Source organism: Leopardus geoffroyi, chromosome B3 (genome assembly GCF_018350155.1).
Source record: "Leopardus geoffroyi isolate Oge1 chromosome B3, O.geoffroyi_Oge1_pat1.0, whole genome shotgun sequence".
Classification (NCBI taxonomy): Eukaryota; Metazoa; Chordata; class Mammalia; order Carnivora; family Felidae; genus Leopardus; species Leopardus geoffroyi.
In genome coordinates, this window is record NC_059337.1 from 106124508 (window position 1) to 106137914 (window position 13407).

General features: G+C 34.8%; 1 long non-coding RNA gene across 4 annotated transcripts in view; it reads left to right on the plus strand.

The window, feature by feature from the left end:
* LOC123583918 overlaps nucleotides 1–13407 on the plus strand; it is a 179587-nt gene that overhangs the window by 64331 nt on the left and 101849 nt on the right. For all 4 annotated transcript variants that reach the window (XR_006705047.1, XR_006705049.1, XR_006705046.1 and 1 more), the window contains exon 6: nucleotides 1346–1446. This is a non-coding gene — a long non-coding RNA (uncharacterized LOC123583918). The remainder of the gene's footprint in view (nucleotides 1–1345; nucleotides 1447–13407) is intronic.

Below are 13407 nucleotides of genomic sequence, written 5' to 3' on the forward strand. Positions count from 1 at the left end.
TTAGAAGAAATACTGTGCTTTTAGAAGATGGCTGATTAATGAAATTTACTCAGAGCATTTTGGCCAATGTGATTCTTGTACTTGGCTAAAGGGACTTAGTTGATTTTGATGTCTCTTACTGATTTTATACTCCCAATAATGAGTGTGTGTGTGTGGTTTTTTAAGAAAAAGGAAAGTTTTCTGTTATATTAAGGTGGTAACAAGTAATAAACATCTCAAAAGAAAGAAAGTTAATGAAGTTTTCTATCAAAATTCACGGTAGGACTGGCAAATGTCAGTAGTCACAATGTTTTCTCTCTTCCTATTCCTAGCCATATGCCCAGAGATCGTAAATGAGGGGATTACTTCTTACATTTCATCCCTCCATGTTTCCCTCTGTTACAAACTCATCAACTCAATATGTTGACGATAGCAGTCTGGCAAGAGCCAGTGTCTGTCTACCAGTTTCAGAGAGAAAGGAAGATCTGTTAGGATTAAGACTGTTTCTCATTATTGCACTATATATGGTTTCTGTAAACCAATTAAAGACTCATTTCAAAACTATTCATGTCTCCTATTCTGGAAAAATGCAATCTGCTATTATTATTACTTACGTGAGAATCAAATGTAATAATTTGAGTAGTTGGAATAGAAGATATTCAAGATGGAACTTCAGTCACCCTTGGCTCCTTGCATTCCTTCATACATACCCACTCAATCTCTGATATATAGTGTTTTTGATTCTTCTTCATAAAAACACTAAAATCGTTCCAAGATCTCCATCCACACTGTCACAAGGTTGTAATAGTCTTCCTGCCTCCAGCATACAACCCTTCAAATGTTCCTTCCATGCTAGAGTGATCTGGTGAAGGGTGGTTAAATAGATGAGTTTGAACCACAACCCTGTCATTTACTAGTTAGGTAACCTTGGGCAGGCTTCTTACCCTCAATTTCCACTTCAATAAAATGAGGATAATAATTATATTTAGTTCATAAAGTATATAAGTACACTCTCATATGACTAACAGAGGCTTCTGTAGAAGTTCATTGAAATGTTAAGGGTTTATATTCATAAATTGATTTTTTAAAAGGCAATTTTGTGATAGAAACTGTGGTGATTAATTGTATGTATCAACTTTATTAGAATACAGGGTACCCAGTTACCTAGTTAAATATTCTAGGGATGTCTATGAGGATGTTTCTGCATTAGATTAACATTTGAAACGGTAGACTGAGTAAAGCAGATTGCTCTCCCCAGTGTGGATGGATCTCATCCAATCTGCTGGAGACCTGAAAAGAAGAAAAGGCAGGGTAAGAAGCATTTGCTCTCCCTGACTGTTTTTGAACCAGAATATTGGCTTTCCAGATTCTCAGACCTTTGGACTCAGATTGCAACTCTACCAGTGGCTCTCCTGGATGTCTGGCTTGCAACAGCAGACCATGGGACTTCTCAGCCTCCATTATCAAGTGAGCCAATTCCTTATAATAAATCTCTTTATATATACAGGTTCTAGATATAGTCTCTCTCTCTCTCTCTCTCTCTCTCTCTCTATATATATATATATATATATATATATATATGAATGATATGGCCTGTTTTCTTTTTCTGGAGAATCCTGACATAGAAACCAAGCTAGATTCTACACTAATTTGTGTAACATATCTGAAATGTTACTAAGTTAGTGAGCAATTCCGAATGAATTAATGTTTCTGAGCATTGTAATTTATTAGATCTTATCCAAAAACATGTAGAATGTTAGTTTTTGCCTATTTATTAAAAGAGGCAAAGAAATTATGAAACCAATTGAAACGGTCTGTTTTTGTATACTAATTAAGGAAGCTGCCAGGGTATTAGGGTGATATTCACTGGAAAGTGCCAAACACTTTTGTTTGCAAATTTACTCAATTTGGTAGTCATAATTTTTCTTTTTTTCTTTTCTTTTTTTTTAACGTTTTATTTATTTTTGGGTCAGAGAGAGACAGAGCATGAACGGGGGAGGGGCAGAGAGAGAGGGAGACACAGAATCGGAAACAGGCTCCAGGCTCCGAGCCATCAGCCCAGAGCCCGACACGGGGCTCGAACTCACAGACCGCGAGATCGTGACCTGGCTGAAGTCGGACGCTTAACCGACTGTGCCACCCAGGCGCCCCGGTAGTCATAATTTTTAAAAGTCACCACTTTGGAATTTGTTATTTTGATGTCCTGAATCATAAGTACTTGAAAATGGTCTTTGGTGTTAGACTACAAAAAGAACAAAGTAAAATGTTTGGAATATATAGGTCAAATCCCTTAAAATTGAACACCATGTGCTGAGATAACCTTATTGAAATTTCCAATACTATTCAACAACTCTGGTGTACTAGATCTCTTAGAAATCCACCTCTATGTAAAATACGTCTATTTTTTTTTTATTACTAAGCTTTGTTTTCAAAATATATTGTTTCATTTACCAAAAGCATCGTTCATTTAGATAGCTGGCTTTAGATATTCTCCCAGGAATGTTATTATATTCACTTATAAACAACAGGATTAAACATTGCACTTCTGGCTGTGTTTTGGAAGAGTTCGTATCAGGACACCTTGCTCTGTCAGTGTTACTTCTGTTGATGGTATATATTGAGGCAGTGACACTGCTGGTTTGCATTTTCATTCCCTCAAAGTCTCTGCTTATCTGTGAATATTACTGAAATTAAGTAAGCCTCTTGAAAATAATTCAGTATACCATTTCTTTCAGGATGCCATTTAAAACTTCCTGAATATTGTGCCATTTCAGTATGTTCTGGTTAGCAAATATCTATTCTGTTAGCTTTCATACTTGCTTATTGTTGAGAATTTTTTTGCAAGTGCTTCAAACTTTTTTTTTAATGGACTTCATTGTTATTTCAGTTTCAATGAATGAATATATTTACATTTAAATTGCTGGTGAAATTTCATAGCTATGGGTCCAAATGATGACATAAAGCTGGATTTATTTAACTTAATTAATTAATTTGTTTTATTATTATTATTTTTTAAATTTACATCCACGTTAGTTAGCATATAGTGCAATAATTATTTCAAGAGTAGATTCCAGTGATTCATCCCCTATGTATAGCACCCAGGGCTCATCCCAAGTGTCTTCCATAATGCCCTTTACCCATTTTGTCCATCACCCATTCACAACCCCTTCAGCAACCCTCAGTTTGTTTTCTGTTTTTAAGAGTCTCTTATGTTTTGTCCGCCTCCTTGTTTTTATATTACTTTTGCTTTCCTTCCCTTATGTTCATCTGTTTTGTCTCTTAAATTCCACATATAGGTAAAGTCATATGATTTTTGTCTTTCTCTGACTAATTTTGCTTAGCATAATACCCTCTAGTCTATCCCCATAGTTGCAAATGGCAAGATTTCATTCTTTTTGATTGCCAAATAATATTCCACTGTATGTATGTATGTGTGTATACACACACACACACACACACACACACACACACATCTGATTTAGGACTTCTCTAGTGAATCAATAAAAATGAATGTGTTAGGTATATATTTGTATTCATAATAGAATTTAAAGTTCTATATAACTGTGATTAAATAGAAAAAATTCAAGAACGTTGCAGGAGGGGGGAGAGAGAGAGAGAATCTTAAGCAGGCTCCACACACAGTGTGGATCCTGACACAGAGCTCAATGTAAGAGGAATGAAATGAGCCAAATGAAATGGGATCATGACCTGAGCTAAAATCAAGAGTTGGACACTCAACCAACTGAGGCACCCAAGCATCCGTGCAATTATTTGATCCCTCTCTTTTATCCAAGTGTGTTTAGCTAAAGTTTTGTCAATTTTAGTTTTTAATCAACCCTTAATTTGTTTTTGTATTCTCTATTTCATTTATTTTTGCTCTAATTTTTATTATTTATTTCCTTATGCTAACTGTGGGCTTAGTTCAATATTTTCTAGTTCCTTGAAGTATAAAGTTGGGCTGTTTATTTGAAATCATTTTTTTTAATGTAGGCATTTATTGCTATAAACTTCCCTCTTAGTACTGTGGTGCAGCATCTCCTAAGTTTTGGTATGTTGTGTTTTCATTTTCGTTTGTCTTAGGCTATTTTCTAAGTTCTTTTTGATTTCTTCTTAGATGCATTGGTTGTTCAGGAGTGTGTTCTTTAATTTCCACGTATTTATGAATTTCCCAGCTTTCTCTCTGCTATTGATTTTTAATTTCATTCCCTTGTAGAAAAGATACATGGCATGATTTCAGTCTTTCTGAATTTGTTAAGACTTGTTTTGCGACCCAACATGTGATCTATCCTGGAGAATGTTCCATGTCCACCTGAGAAGAATGTACAGTCTGCTGCTATTGAGTGGAATGTTCTGTTTATGTCTGTTAGGTCCATTTGGTCGTTAGTGTTGTTCAAGCCCACTGTATGCTTATTGATTTTCGGTCTGGATGTTGTATCCATTATTGAAAGTGGTATATCAAGTCTCCTGCTATTGTATTGCTATGTATTTCTCCCTTCAGTTCTGTCAATGTTTGCTTTTATATATAGGTGCTCTATAATTGTTATGTTTTCCTGGATGAATTGGCCCTTTTATCTTCATATAATGACCTTCTTTATCTCTTGTAACAGTTTTAACATCTACTTTGTCTAAGTATAACCACCCTTATTCTCTTTTAGTTATCATTTACATATAATATCTTTTCCCATCCTTTCACTTTAAGCTCATTTATGTCCTTAAATCCAAAATGAGTCTCTTATAGATGGTATATAGTGAAATCTTTTTATAATGTTGTTTTTGTCTTGTTTTGTTTTTAAATCCATTCAGCTCTCTGTGTCTTTTGATTCGGGGGTATAATTCATTTGCCTTTAAAGTAATTACTGATAGGGAAGAACTTGCTATTGCCATTCTGTTAGCTGTTTTCTATCTATCTTGAAGTTCCTTCATCTCTCTGTTCCCCTCATTGTCTTCCTTTGCATTTTTGTTGATATATTGTATGAATATGCTTGATTTCTTTTTCTTTTGTGCATCTTCTCTAGGTATATTCTTTGTAATTACCATGGAGCTTACAAAAAAACAACTTATGGTTGTTATGACAGTCTATTTTAAGCTGATAACTTCAATCAGACACCAAAATTCTACGCTTTTACTTCCCCCAAACACATTTGTTATTGATGTCACAATTTACATCCTTTTATATTGTGTATCCATTAACACATTTTTATAGTTATTAATGCTTTTGTCTTTTAACTTTATGCTGGAATTAAAATGGATTTACCCATCATTAAAATTTACATTATCCTATATTTGTCTTATATTACCTTTAGCCTTTACCTTACCTTTACCAGAAAGTTTTAAATGTTCATATGCTTTCCTATTACTGTTTAGCATTGTTTCATTTCAACTTGAAGAACTCCCTTTAGCATTTATTATAAGGCAGTTCTAGTGGTGATGAACTCCCTTTGCTTTTGTTTGGGAAATATTTTCATCTCTCTTTCATTTCTGAGGGACAGTTTTGACAGGTATAGCATTCTTTCAACACTTTGGATATACCATCCCATTCCCTTCTGGCCTGCCAAGTTTCTGCTGAGAAATCTGCTGATCGTTTCATGGGGGTTCCCTGGTATGTGACAAGTTGGCTTTCTCTTGCTTCTTCCAAAATTCTCCATGAGGGTAGATTTTAGGTGTTCTCATCACACACACACACACACACACACACACACACACACACACACACACACAAATTATATACCTAATCAGTATGACTTTTTTGAATTCAAAGGGACAAGATAAATTAGAATGCACTTTTCTTTATGTAGAGTGCTGCTCTTCACTCTCTCTTACCCATCCTTCCAAATAGCATTCATTAACTTCTTTCCCACATTTCTAAGGTGTATGTCAGTGTAATGTCTTTATTAAGTAATTGCCTTACAAAAATTTTAAAACACTCTATTTGATTTTTGACAATTTGATTATAATATGTCTAGGTTTGGATTACTTTGAATTCATCATATTAAGATTTTGTTAAGTTTCCTGGATCTGGATGGCCATTTCCTTCCCCAGATGTAGGAAGTTTTCAGCCATTATTTCTTTGAACAAGATTTCTGCCCCTTTTTTCTCTCTCTTTTCCTTCTGGAACTCCTATAATGCATATATTGATACGTTTTATGGTGTCCCATGTGTTCCTTAAGCTTTCTTCAGTATTTTTCATTATTTTTCCTATTTGTTCCTCTGACAGGATAATTTCCAGTGACTGGTCTTCAAGTTTTCTCACACTTTCTTCTGTTTTAGTCTGTTGTTGAGCTTCACTAGAGAATTCTTCATTTTACTTATTGTATTCTTCAGCTTCATAATTCCTGTTTGGTACTTTTAAAAATTACCTGTCTGTTGAAGTTGTCACTTTATCCATGCATTGTCCTGATCTTGTAGATGATCCTTATAATAGTTATTTAAAATCTTCTATCAGGTAAATCTTATATCTCCATTTCATTAGAATCCGTTTTGGGAGATTATCTGGTCATTTTGTTTGGGATGTATTTCCTTATTTCTTTATTTTCCTTGATTTTTTGTGTTGGTTTCTATGCATTAGACAAAACAGCCACTGTTCCCAGTCTTCAGAGACGGTGGAAAGATATTCTAAAGTATTTGTGACACCATGCCAAAGCTGCTTCTGCTTCCTACCCAAGGGTAAAAAGCCTAAAACAATGGTAGATCTTGTTTGGCTAGATCCCTCACTTAAGCATTTATACCAAAAGATGAAGTCCTTGGCTTCTTCTCCAGCACAATACTGGGCAATGATTCATTCATCTTTTAAGACTTTTACACCTGAGTGGACACTTTGAGCCTGCCTAAATGATTTATCCCTCCACTTCATAGTTCCATTTGAAGCCTTGGCTAGTTCCTGCTCCCAATTATTACCATGTCTATACAGTGGCCAACACCAAGAAACTTTGTCTTTGTGATTAACAGACTCTGAGTGTCATAAACCTTCAGAGTTTCTATCCTCTCCTAAACTCTTTCAGTTAAATCTTATCCCATCATCACTCTTTAGTCACAGATGGGTCCTACTTCCATCCATGATGCAGCTCTCTTCTGTAGTCATCAAATCTTGTATTCTCAACCTCACCTCCTGCCCTACTGGTCTCTTTTCAAGTCTCCATTTTCTAGGCACTGTTAACCTTGTGCCTTTGCCCCTCAACCTCCCAACCTGCTAGACCTACTAGAGTCATTTTCAGCCATCCAAACAGAGGTCGTTTCCACCTTCTTATTGATGCTAACTCTGATTTTCTTCCACTATATCCTAGGCATCTCCCTCTTTGATCCCAAAGTACTTTGATCCTAATTATGGTACTCACTTACTTATATAAAATGGTATGTAGACACCAAAAGACATCAATCAGTGCTCTTTACCTAGCAGTTCTTTAAATGTAAATGCTAATTTATTTGGATTATTTCATATTTTTCTTACAGTATATAAAAGATGACTTGGAAACATTACTGTGTCTGAGTGGACTATGTTCAGCACCTAACCTACTGAGTGACTTGGGCAAATTATCATAGATCTATTGCTTCATCTGTAAAAAGGCATTATTTACCTACTTCTGAGGTTATTATGAATATTAGATAAAATGATGAATGCAAAATATTTAGCATATGAGTGCTCAATACATCTTCGTTATTCAAAACATTTACCAGAGTGACTGGCACACAATTGGCATTCAGTCATCTGCTTCCAATATTAGTCAATGTTTAATTACCATTTAAGACAGTGACTATATTTTCATATTCCTCACAATGCTTAGGGTAGTCACTTACATAAGTTAGGTCTTTAATTAATTTGGTTTAAATACATTAATCAGAAAATATCTTTGTCACTTTGAGGTATGGAAGAAGTTCTAAAACAAGATTGGAAAAGTGGTGATTTTAAGAGAAAAAGATGAACTACATTAAGAGCTTGTGTTTATCAAAAGGTATTCTATAGACTGAAAAGATAAGCCACAAACTGGATATGATATCCTCAGTAAATATAACTGAAAATGGGTTAGCATTCAGAATGTACCATAAAGAAACTACTCCTACAAATTACTAAGTAGAAGACAAGTAACCCAGTAGAAAAAAATGGGCAAAATTCATGAAGTGGCAATTCACAAAAAAAAAACAAAAAACAAAAAAAACAAGAATGACCAGAAACACAAGGTGCTCAACTCTATGGTAATTAGAAATAAACAAAGCAAAACTATAATTAAATAGTATTTTATACCCATTATATGGGCAAAAAAAATTTTTCATCTGCCAATACCAAAGTGAAAATATGGAATAATGGAAATTCAAATGCACTTCTAGTATAAGCAGAAATTGAGTAGCTACTTTAAAAAAATAACTTTGTACCTATGCAATAACAACATGGATGGATATAGCTCTTTCCTCTGGGGAACAAGGAGGCTAGGATTGGGAAGGTACACACAGGTAGCTTCAATTATATTGTCATTAGTTTTACATCACAAGTTGTATGATGGGTTCATGGATATTTATATTTTTTTAACTTATGTGATTACATAAATTGTTTTAAATATATTAAATATTACATAATGAGAGATTTTGAAAATGGAATATTTGGTGAGGATGGTTGAGATTTTGTATTTTTAATTATTTATTATAACTCAAAATAAAATATGAATTACAAAACTTCACTGTGGGTGTGACCCATATGGCAGGTAAATTTTTAAAGCACATGTATCCTCTTTTGGATCATCTTGTCCCACTATTTCAAAAAGAAAGTTGAGATGTTCTCTTTGATTGTGAATCCAGAGAAGGCCAGAAATATGAACTTTTTTCATAGATGACATTCTTCTGTTTGACATAGCATATCGCAAAGAAGCTTTTTTTTTTAAGATTTGTCCAATATTTTTGAAAATAAATCAAACAGAAGAGTAATCCAAGCAAGACCAAAAGTACACCAAAGTATTATTATTGCTGGGTAAATTTTTGAGTAATTCTGGGAAGAATTTATACCTAAAGGCAAAAAGTAAATCACAAAAAGTACGTCATTGGAACATGACTTTTACTTCTGATCTTTTCTTCTCCCTCATAAACTATACTACATTAGTCTAAACCCATAAAACTGTCCACATTTAGAGTCTAATTGCTGATTATTAAAGATCAACTGGAAATAAGAATACTCCTGAAATGAATATTATATTCCATATGACTATTTATACCATGTTTGTCTTTTCAGTGTTACTTTTCTAAATAAGGGACTAACAGATCGTCCCACTTCTGTGACCTAGTAATCAATAAACAAAATTCCAGCTATCAATACATGTTCCTTCTGGGAAATTAGAGCCTGGAGCCTCCTTCAGATTTTGTGTCTTCCCTTCTGTCTGTCCCTCCCCCACTCATGCTCTGTCTCTCTCTCTCTCTCAAAAATAAATAAACATTAAGAAAAGAAAGAAATTGGTTAACATTAGAACTAAAGGGGTTTTATAAGTATTCTTCCTGGACTGTCAGTTATTTCTCACTCTCAGACTGCTTAGATTATGCTTCTCCTTGAAGACTCACCTGTAGCCATAGCTGAAGCATGTGGTAAGCCTTTTTCTTCTTCCTTGATGACATCATTGCACTATACATTGAACTCAATTATGGCGTATTGGAACTTGAATTGTAACTGTCTATTTACATATCTAAATCTTCCCTACTCCAGTGTGTGCTCCTTGTAGACAGGAGCCAAGTTTTAGTCATGGCTAATTCCTCAGCATACAACAATTAATATTTTCACATGGAAAAAAATCAACTAGTTCAAAGTTTTCCTCACCCCAGCTATTTTATATTAGATCAAATTGAATCCTGTTGGCCAAGTAGCTTGTCCAAATTGACCCAGAGAGATTGTGGTAGAACATACATCAATGTTCTGCTTCTTGCCTTTGTCCTTATTATGTAGAGTACTAATTCTTCTATATAAGTGTGAAGCATATGCATGTATGCAAAATGGGGTGGTATACCTATGTTCTTTGGGCTAACTTTTAAAAAATATGTTCATAGTAAGAATAATGTTTGATATGACTCCTAATTTGAGGCAGAGATGAGCCAAGAACAATGGTAGTTTCCCAAAATACATAGCCTAGAGACTTACTTTGTTTCTTTAAAGGATTATAAACACAAAAAGCCTTTATAAAAATAATCTTACAAAATACTTTTTTGATATTACTGTTGAATTTTAGGTATGTATGTAAATACTTAGTGTCTGGGGTCTTTATTTCCTTCTTATACAGTATATTTAATCTAAGGTGAAAGTGGATTTATCTATTGGGAAAGACACTAAGTGCATGTTGCATGGGATTTCTTTTGTACTGGTATTTTCATTACACATGAATTTTGGATACCTGTATGAGCAAATGGTGACATGCTTTAAAAGGAATTCCTCTGTTCCATTTTCCAATAATTAGTGTACTCTGTGGCCTCAACAAAGAAGGAAGTTGGACGGAAAGGAATTATTTTAGATTCTTTCATGGATTGTCAGATGATTGGAGTTTGTAAAATAGTTTTGGCCTCTACCCTAACCCCTATAGTTAAATGCTATGTTTCTGGTGATACTTTTACTTCAAATCTTGTTAATTCTGTGGCTATGAATGCTAATACAATTCCAAGATTCAATCGACTTACCTAGTACATAGTCACCAAACCCAATGGTACTTAAGGAGATAAATGCAAAATATAGTCCTTCCTTGTAAGTCCAGCCCTCTGTATGCATGAAAAGTAATGGTGGTAGATGAAAATGACAAGTCCAGTCACCAAAAAAAAGAGGAGTGCGTGAATTTTAATTTTTCTCTAAAAATAAAAAAAGAAAGAAGTAAGGAAAAAGGGGACAAAGGGAAGGAATGAGGGGAGGGATAAAGAGGGAGGGAGGGTGAAGGAGGAAAAAAAGAGAAAGATGATTATAATTTATGCATAAATTATAAGAGAAAATAAATGAATTTTCCCATCTTAAAATTGGATATTCCATTTACAGCCTATGTCATATTAATCAATGAAAATATTTTTATAATATGGGGCACGTGGGTGGCTCAGTTGGTTGAGCGTCTGACTTCAGCTCAGGTCAGGATCTCACAGTTCGTGAGTTCCAGCCCCACATTGGCTCTGTGCTGACAGCTCAGAGCCTGGATGGAGCCTGTTTCAGATTCTGTGTCTCCCTCTCTCTGCCCCTTCCCCACTCACACTCTGTCTCTCTCTGTCTCTCAAAAATGAATAAACATTAAAAAAATAAATTAAAATAAAATGTTTTTATAATATAATTCAAATTCATTCAATAATCATTTATTGAGGTTTTTTTTTCTATTAGTACCATGAGAAATACTCAAGATACAGAGTAAAACTAAGACAGTTTTTCCACACAGAAATTACAGTTTTGTGAAAGGAGGGAAGAGACAGATAAGTAAACTGATATTAGAAATAACATGTTTTAAACTTTCACTTATAAAGGACCTCATAAAGGACAGACGTTACTGACAGCTATACATGCCTTTTGATTTATTATTGTAAAGGGACATCTTGTCAATATTGCCTTAAATTTTAGTGTTTATATAATATGTTTATTGCAATAATTATATTGCATTGTGAGATTTGCAGTATTTTTTAGATTTGTGGGACTATGGAGCTGATGTAATAAAATTCTTATATGTCATTTTTTGCCTAGAAATTTGAAAACAGAGATTCATTTTCAACTTTAAAGATGCTCAGGCCTATATAACCCACCCATAGAAGATTAGGGCAGAATTAGAGGAAAGTAGAAGAACTAGATAGCTAACTTTTAGTATATATTTTGGGACTGTTAAGGAACTTTAGGAACAAGAGATTAATATTCAGGATTTCATTTTCTAAGGTTACTTCTGTTAATAGCTCCTTTTGTTTAACTTTGTATGATGGTGGCAAACTCAGGGTATGCTAGGTCACTGATATCTTTGTATTTGGGTCATTCTGTTATCTGGTGCACCTCAGTGACTCTCTCTGATGAGTTTCTTTAGATATATCTATAACGATGTAAATAAGGTACAGCCTTGGCCTCCGATAGGCTTTGGAAGGCAACATCCAAGAGATCCTGAGTTTCTGAAATGGCCAAATCTTTGATATCAGACATAATTACAATTGTTGATAACATGGTCCCAGGTGGGAGTTGGGGTGGAACAGGTAGAATCTTTTCAGATGCTATATGATCTCCTTCCTTGAAGGGGCAAGAAACTTCTCTGGTTGAACTATTTCACAGAGAATTTTTGGTCCCTAAGATATGCTCAAAGCTTTTGCCTCTCTATTCACCCCCAAGAAAGAATTGCTGGTAGGAATGGGTAAAGTACAAGAGCATTCATTGACCGCTACTGCACAGTAAGTGGCCAAATAATCTCCAAGGAGTTTCTTTCTCTGGACTCCACTTCCTTGAGACTGGAAAAGTAACCACCAGCTAGCACTCTTACTCAGCACTGCTCTGTCCTAAGAAGGCCTGGGACAACTGGCTTAGAGCAGGCCTGTTTAGACATCAAGCTGGCCTTTCAAGTATCACTCTTAAGCCAATGCGTATGAGTCCAGAGAGGAAGGGAAGGGAGCATCCTGCCTCAGTTGTGTATTTTAAATGGATTAGTTAGGCTTAAGGGGTCATTGCTAAGGTAGAGTCTGGGTTGAAGGAACACCTGATCCAAATCCTGCTGGCAATAGGAACAAATATTTGCTTGTCTTTATCTTCTCTGCATACCTCTTTCTGGGATATCTTCAGCATCAGGAATGGGCCATCCTCTCACATCATCTCTCCCTTTCTCACTTTGCCCCAACTTAAGACAAATTGCCTAGCACTTTTCCCAATAGCTCTTCCAATGATATACTTTTGTAACCTATAACCTTAAAGAATTTCTTGCCCTTAACAGTATCAAGAAATGGATTAGGAGGCAAGGGAGCTCAGAACCTAGAATCAGAAGAACTGAATTTAAGAGGATAAACTCCTGTAGAAAATCTACATGTTAGGTTTTACCATACTTAGCTCATAAGGTGGTCCAGGGAATCAAAGAAAATCATGGTTATAAATATATGTATGTAAATCTATGTAGATGCATTATATAACATTCTACAAGTGTTCTTTCAAATAATACTTATGTTTTCTGAAGAAGAAAAATAAAGCGCTGCTGTTATTTTGGTCTGAATACCCTTTTCTTGATCTAGGAGTTCCATAAAAAATACAGCCAGGGCAAGCATAACAAATACACATACAAACACATATATACCTGCATACACACACACACACACACACACACACACACACACACACACGCACAGATATTTTAGCATGCATTTAACAAGAATTTATTTAGTGTGTGTACTTATTCTATGTAAGGCTATGAATCCAAGCATATATAAGAGAATAAAAAAAATCATTTAGTAAACATTACTTCTCTCATTCCCATAGTCTGAAGGTGT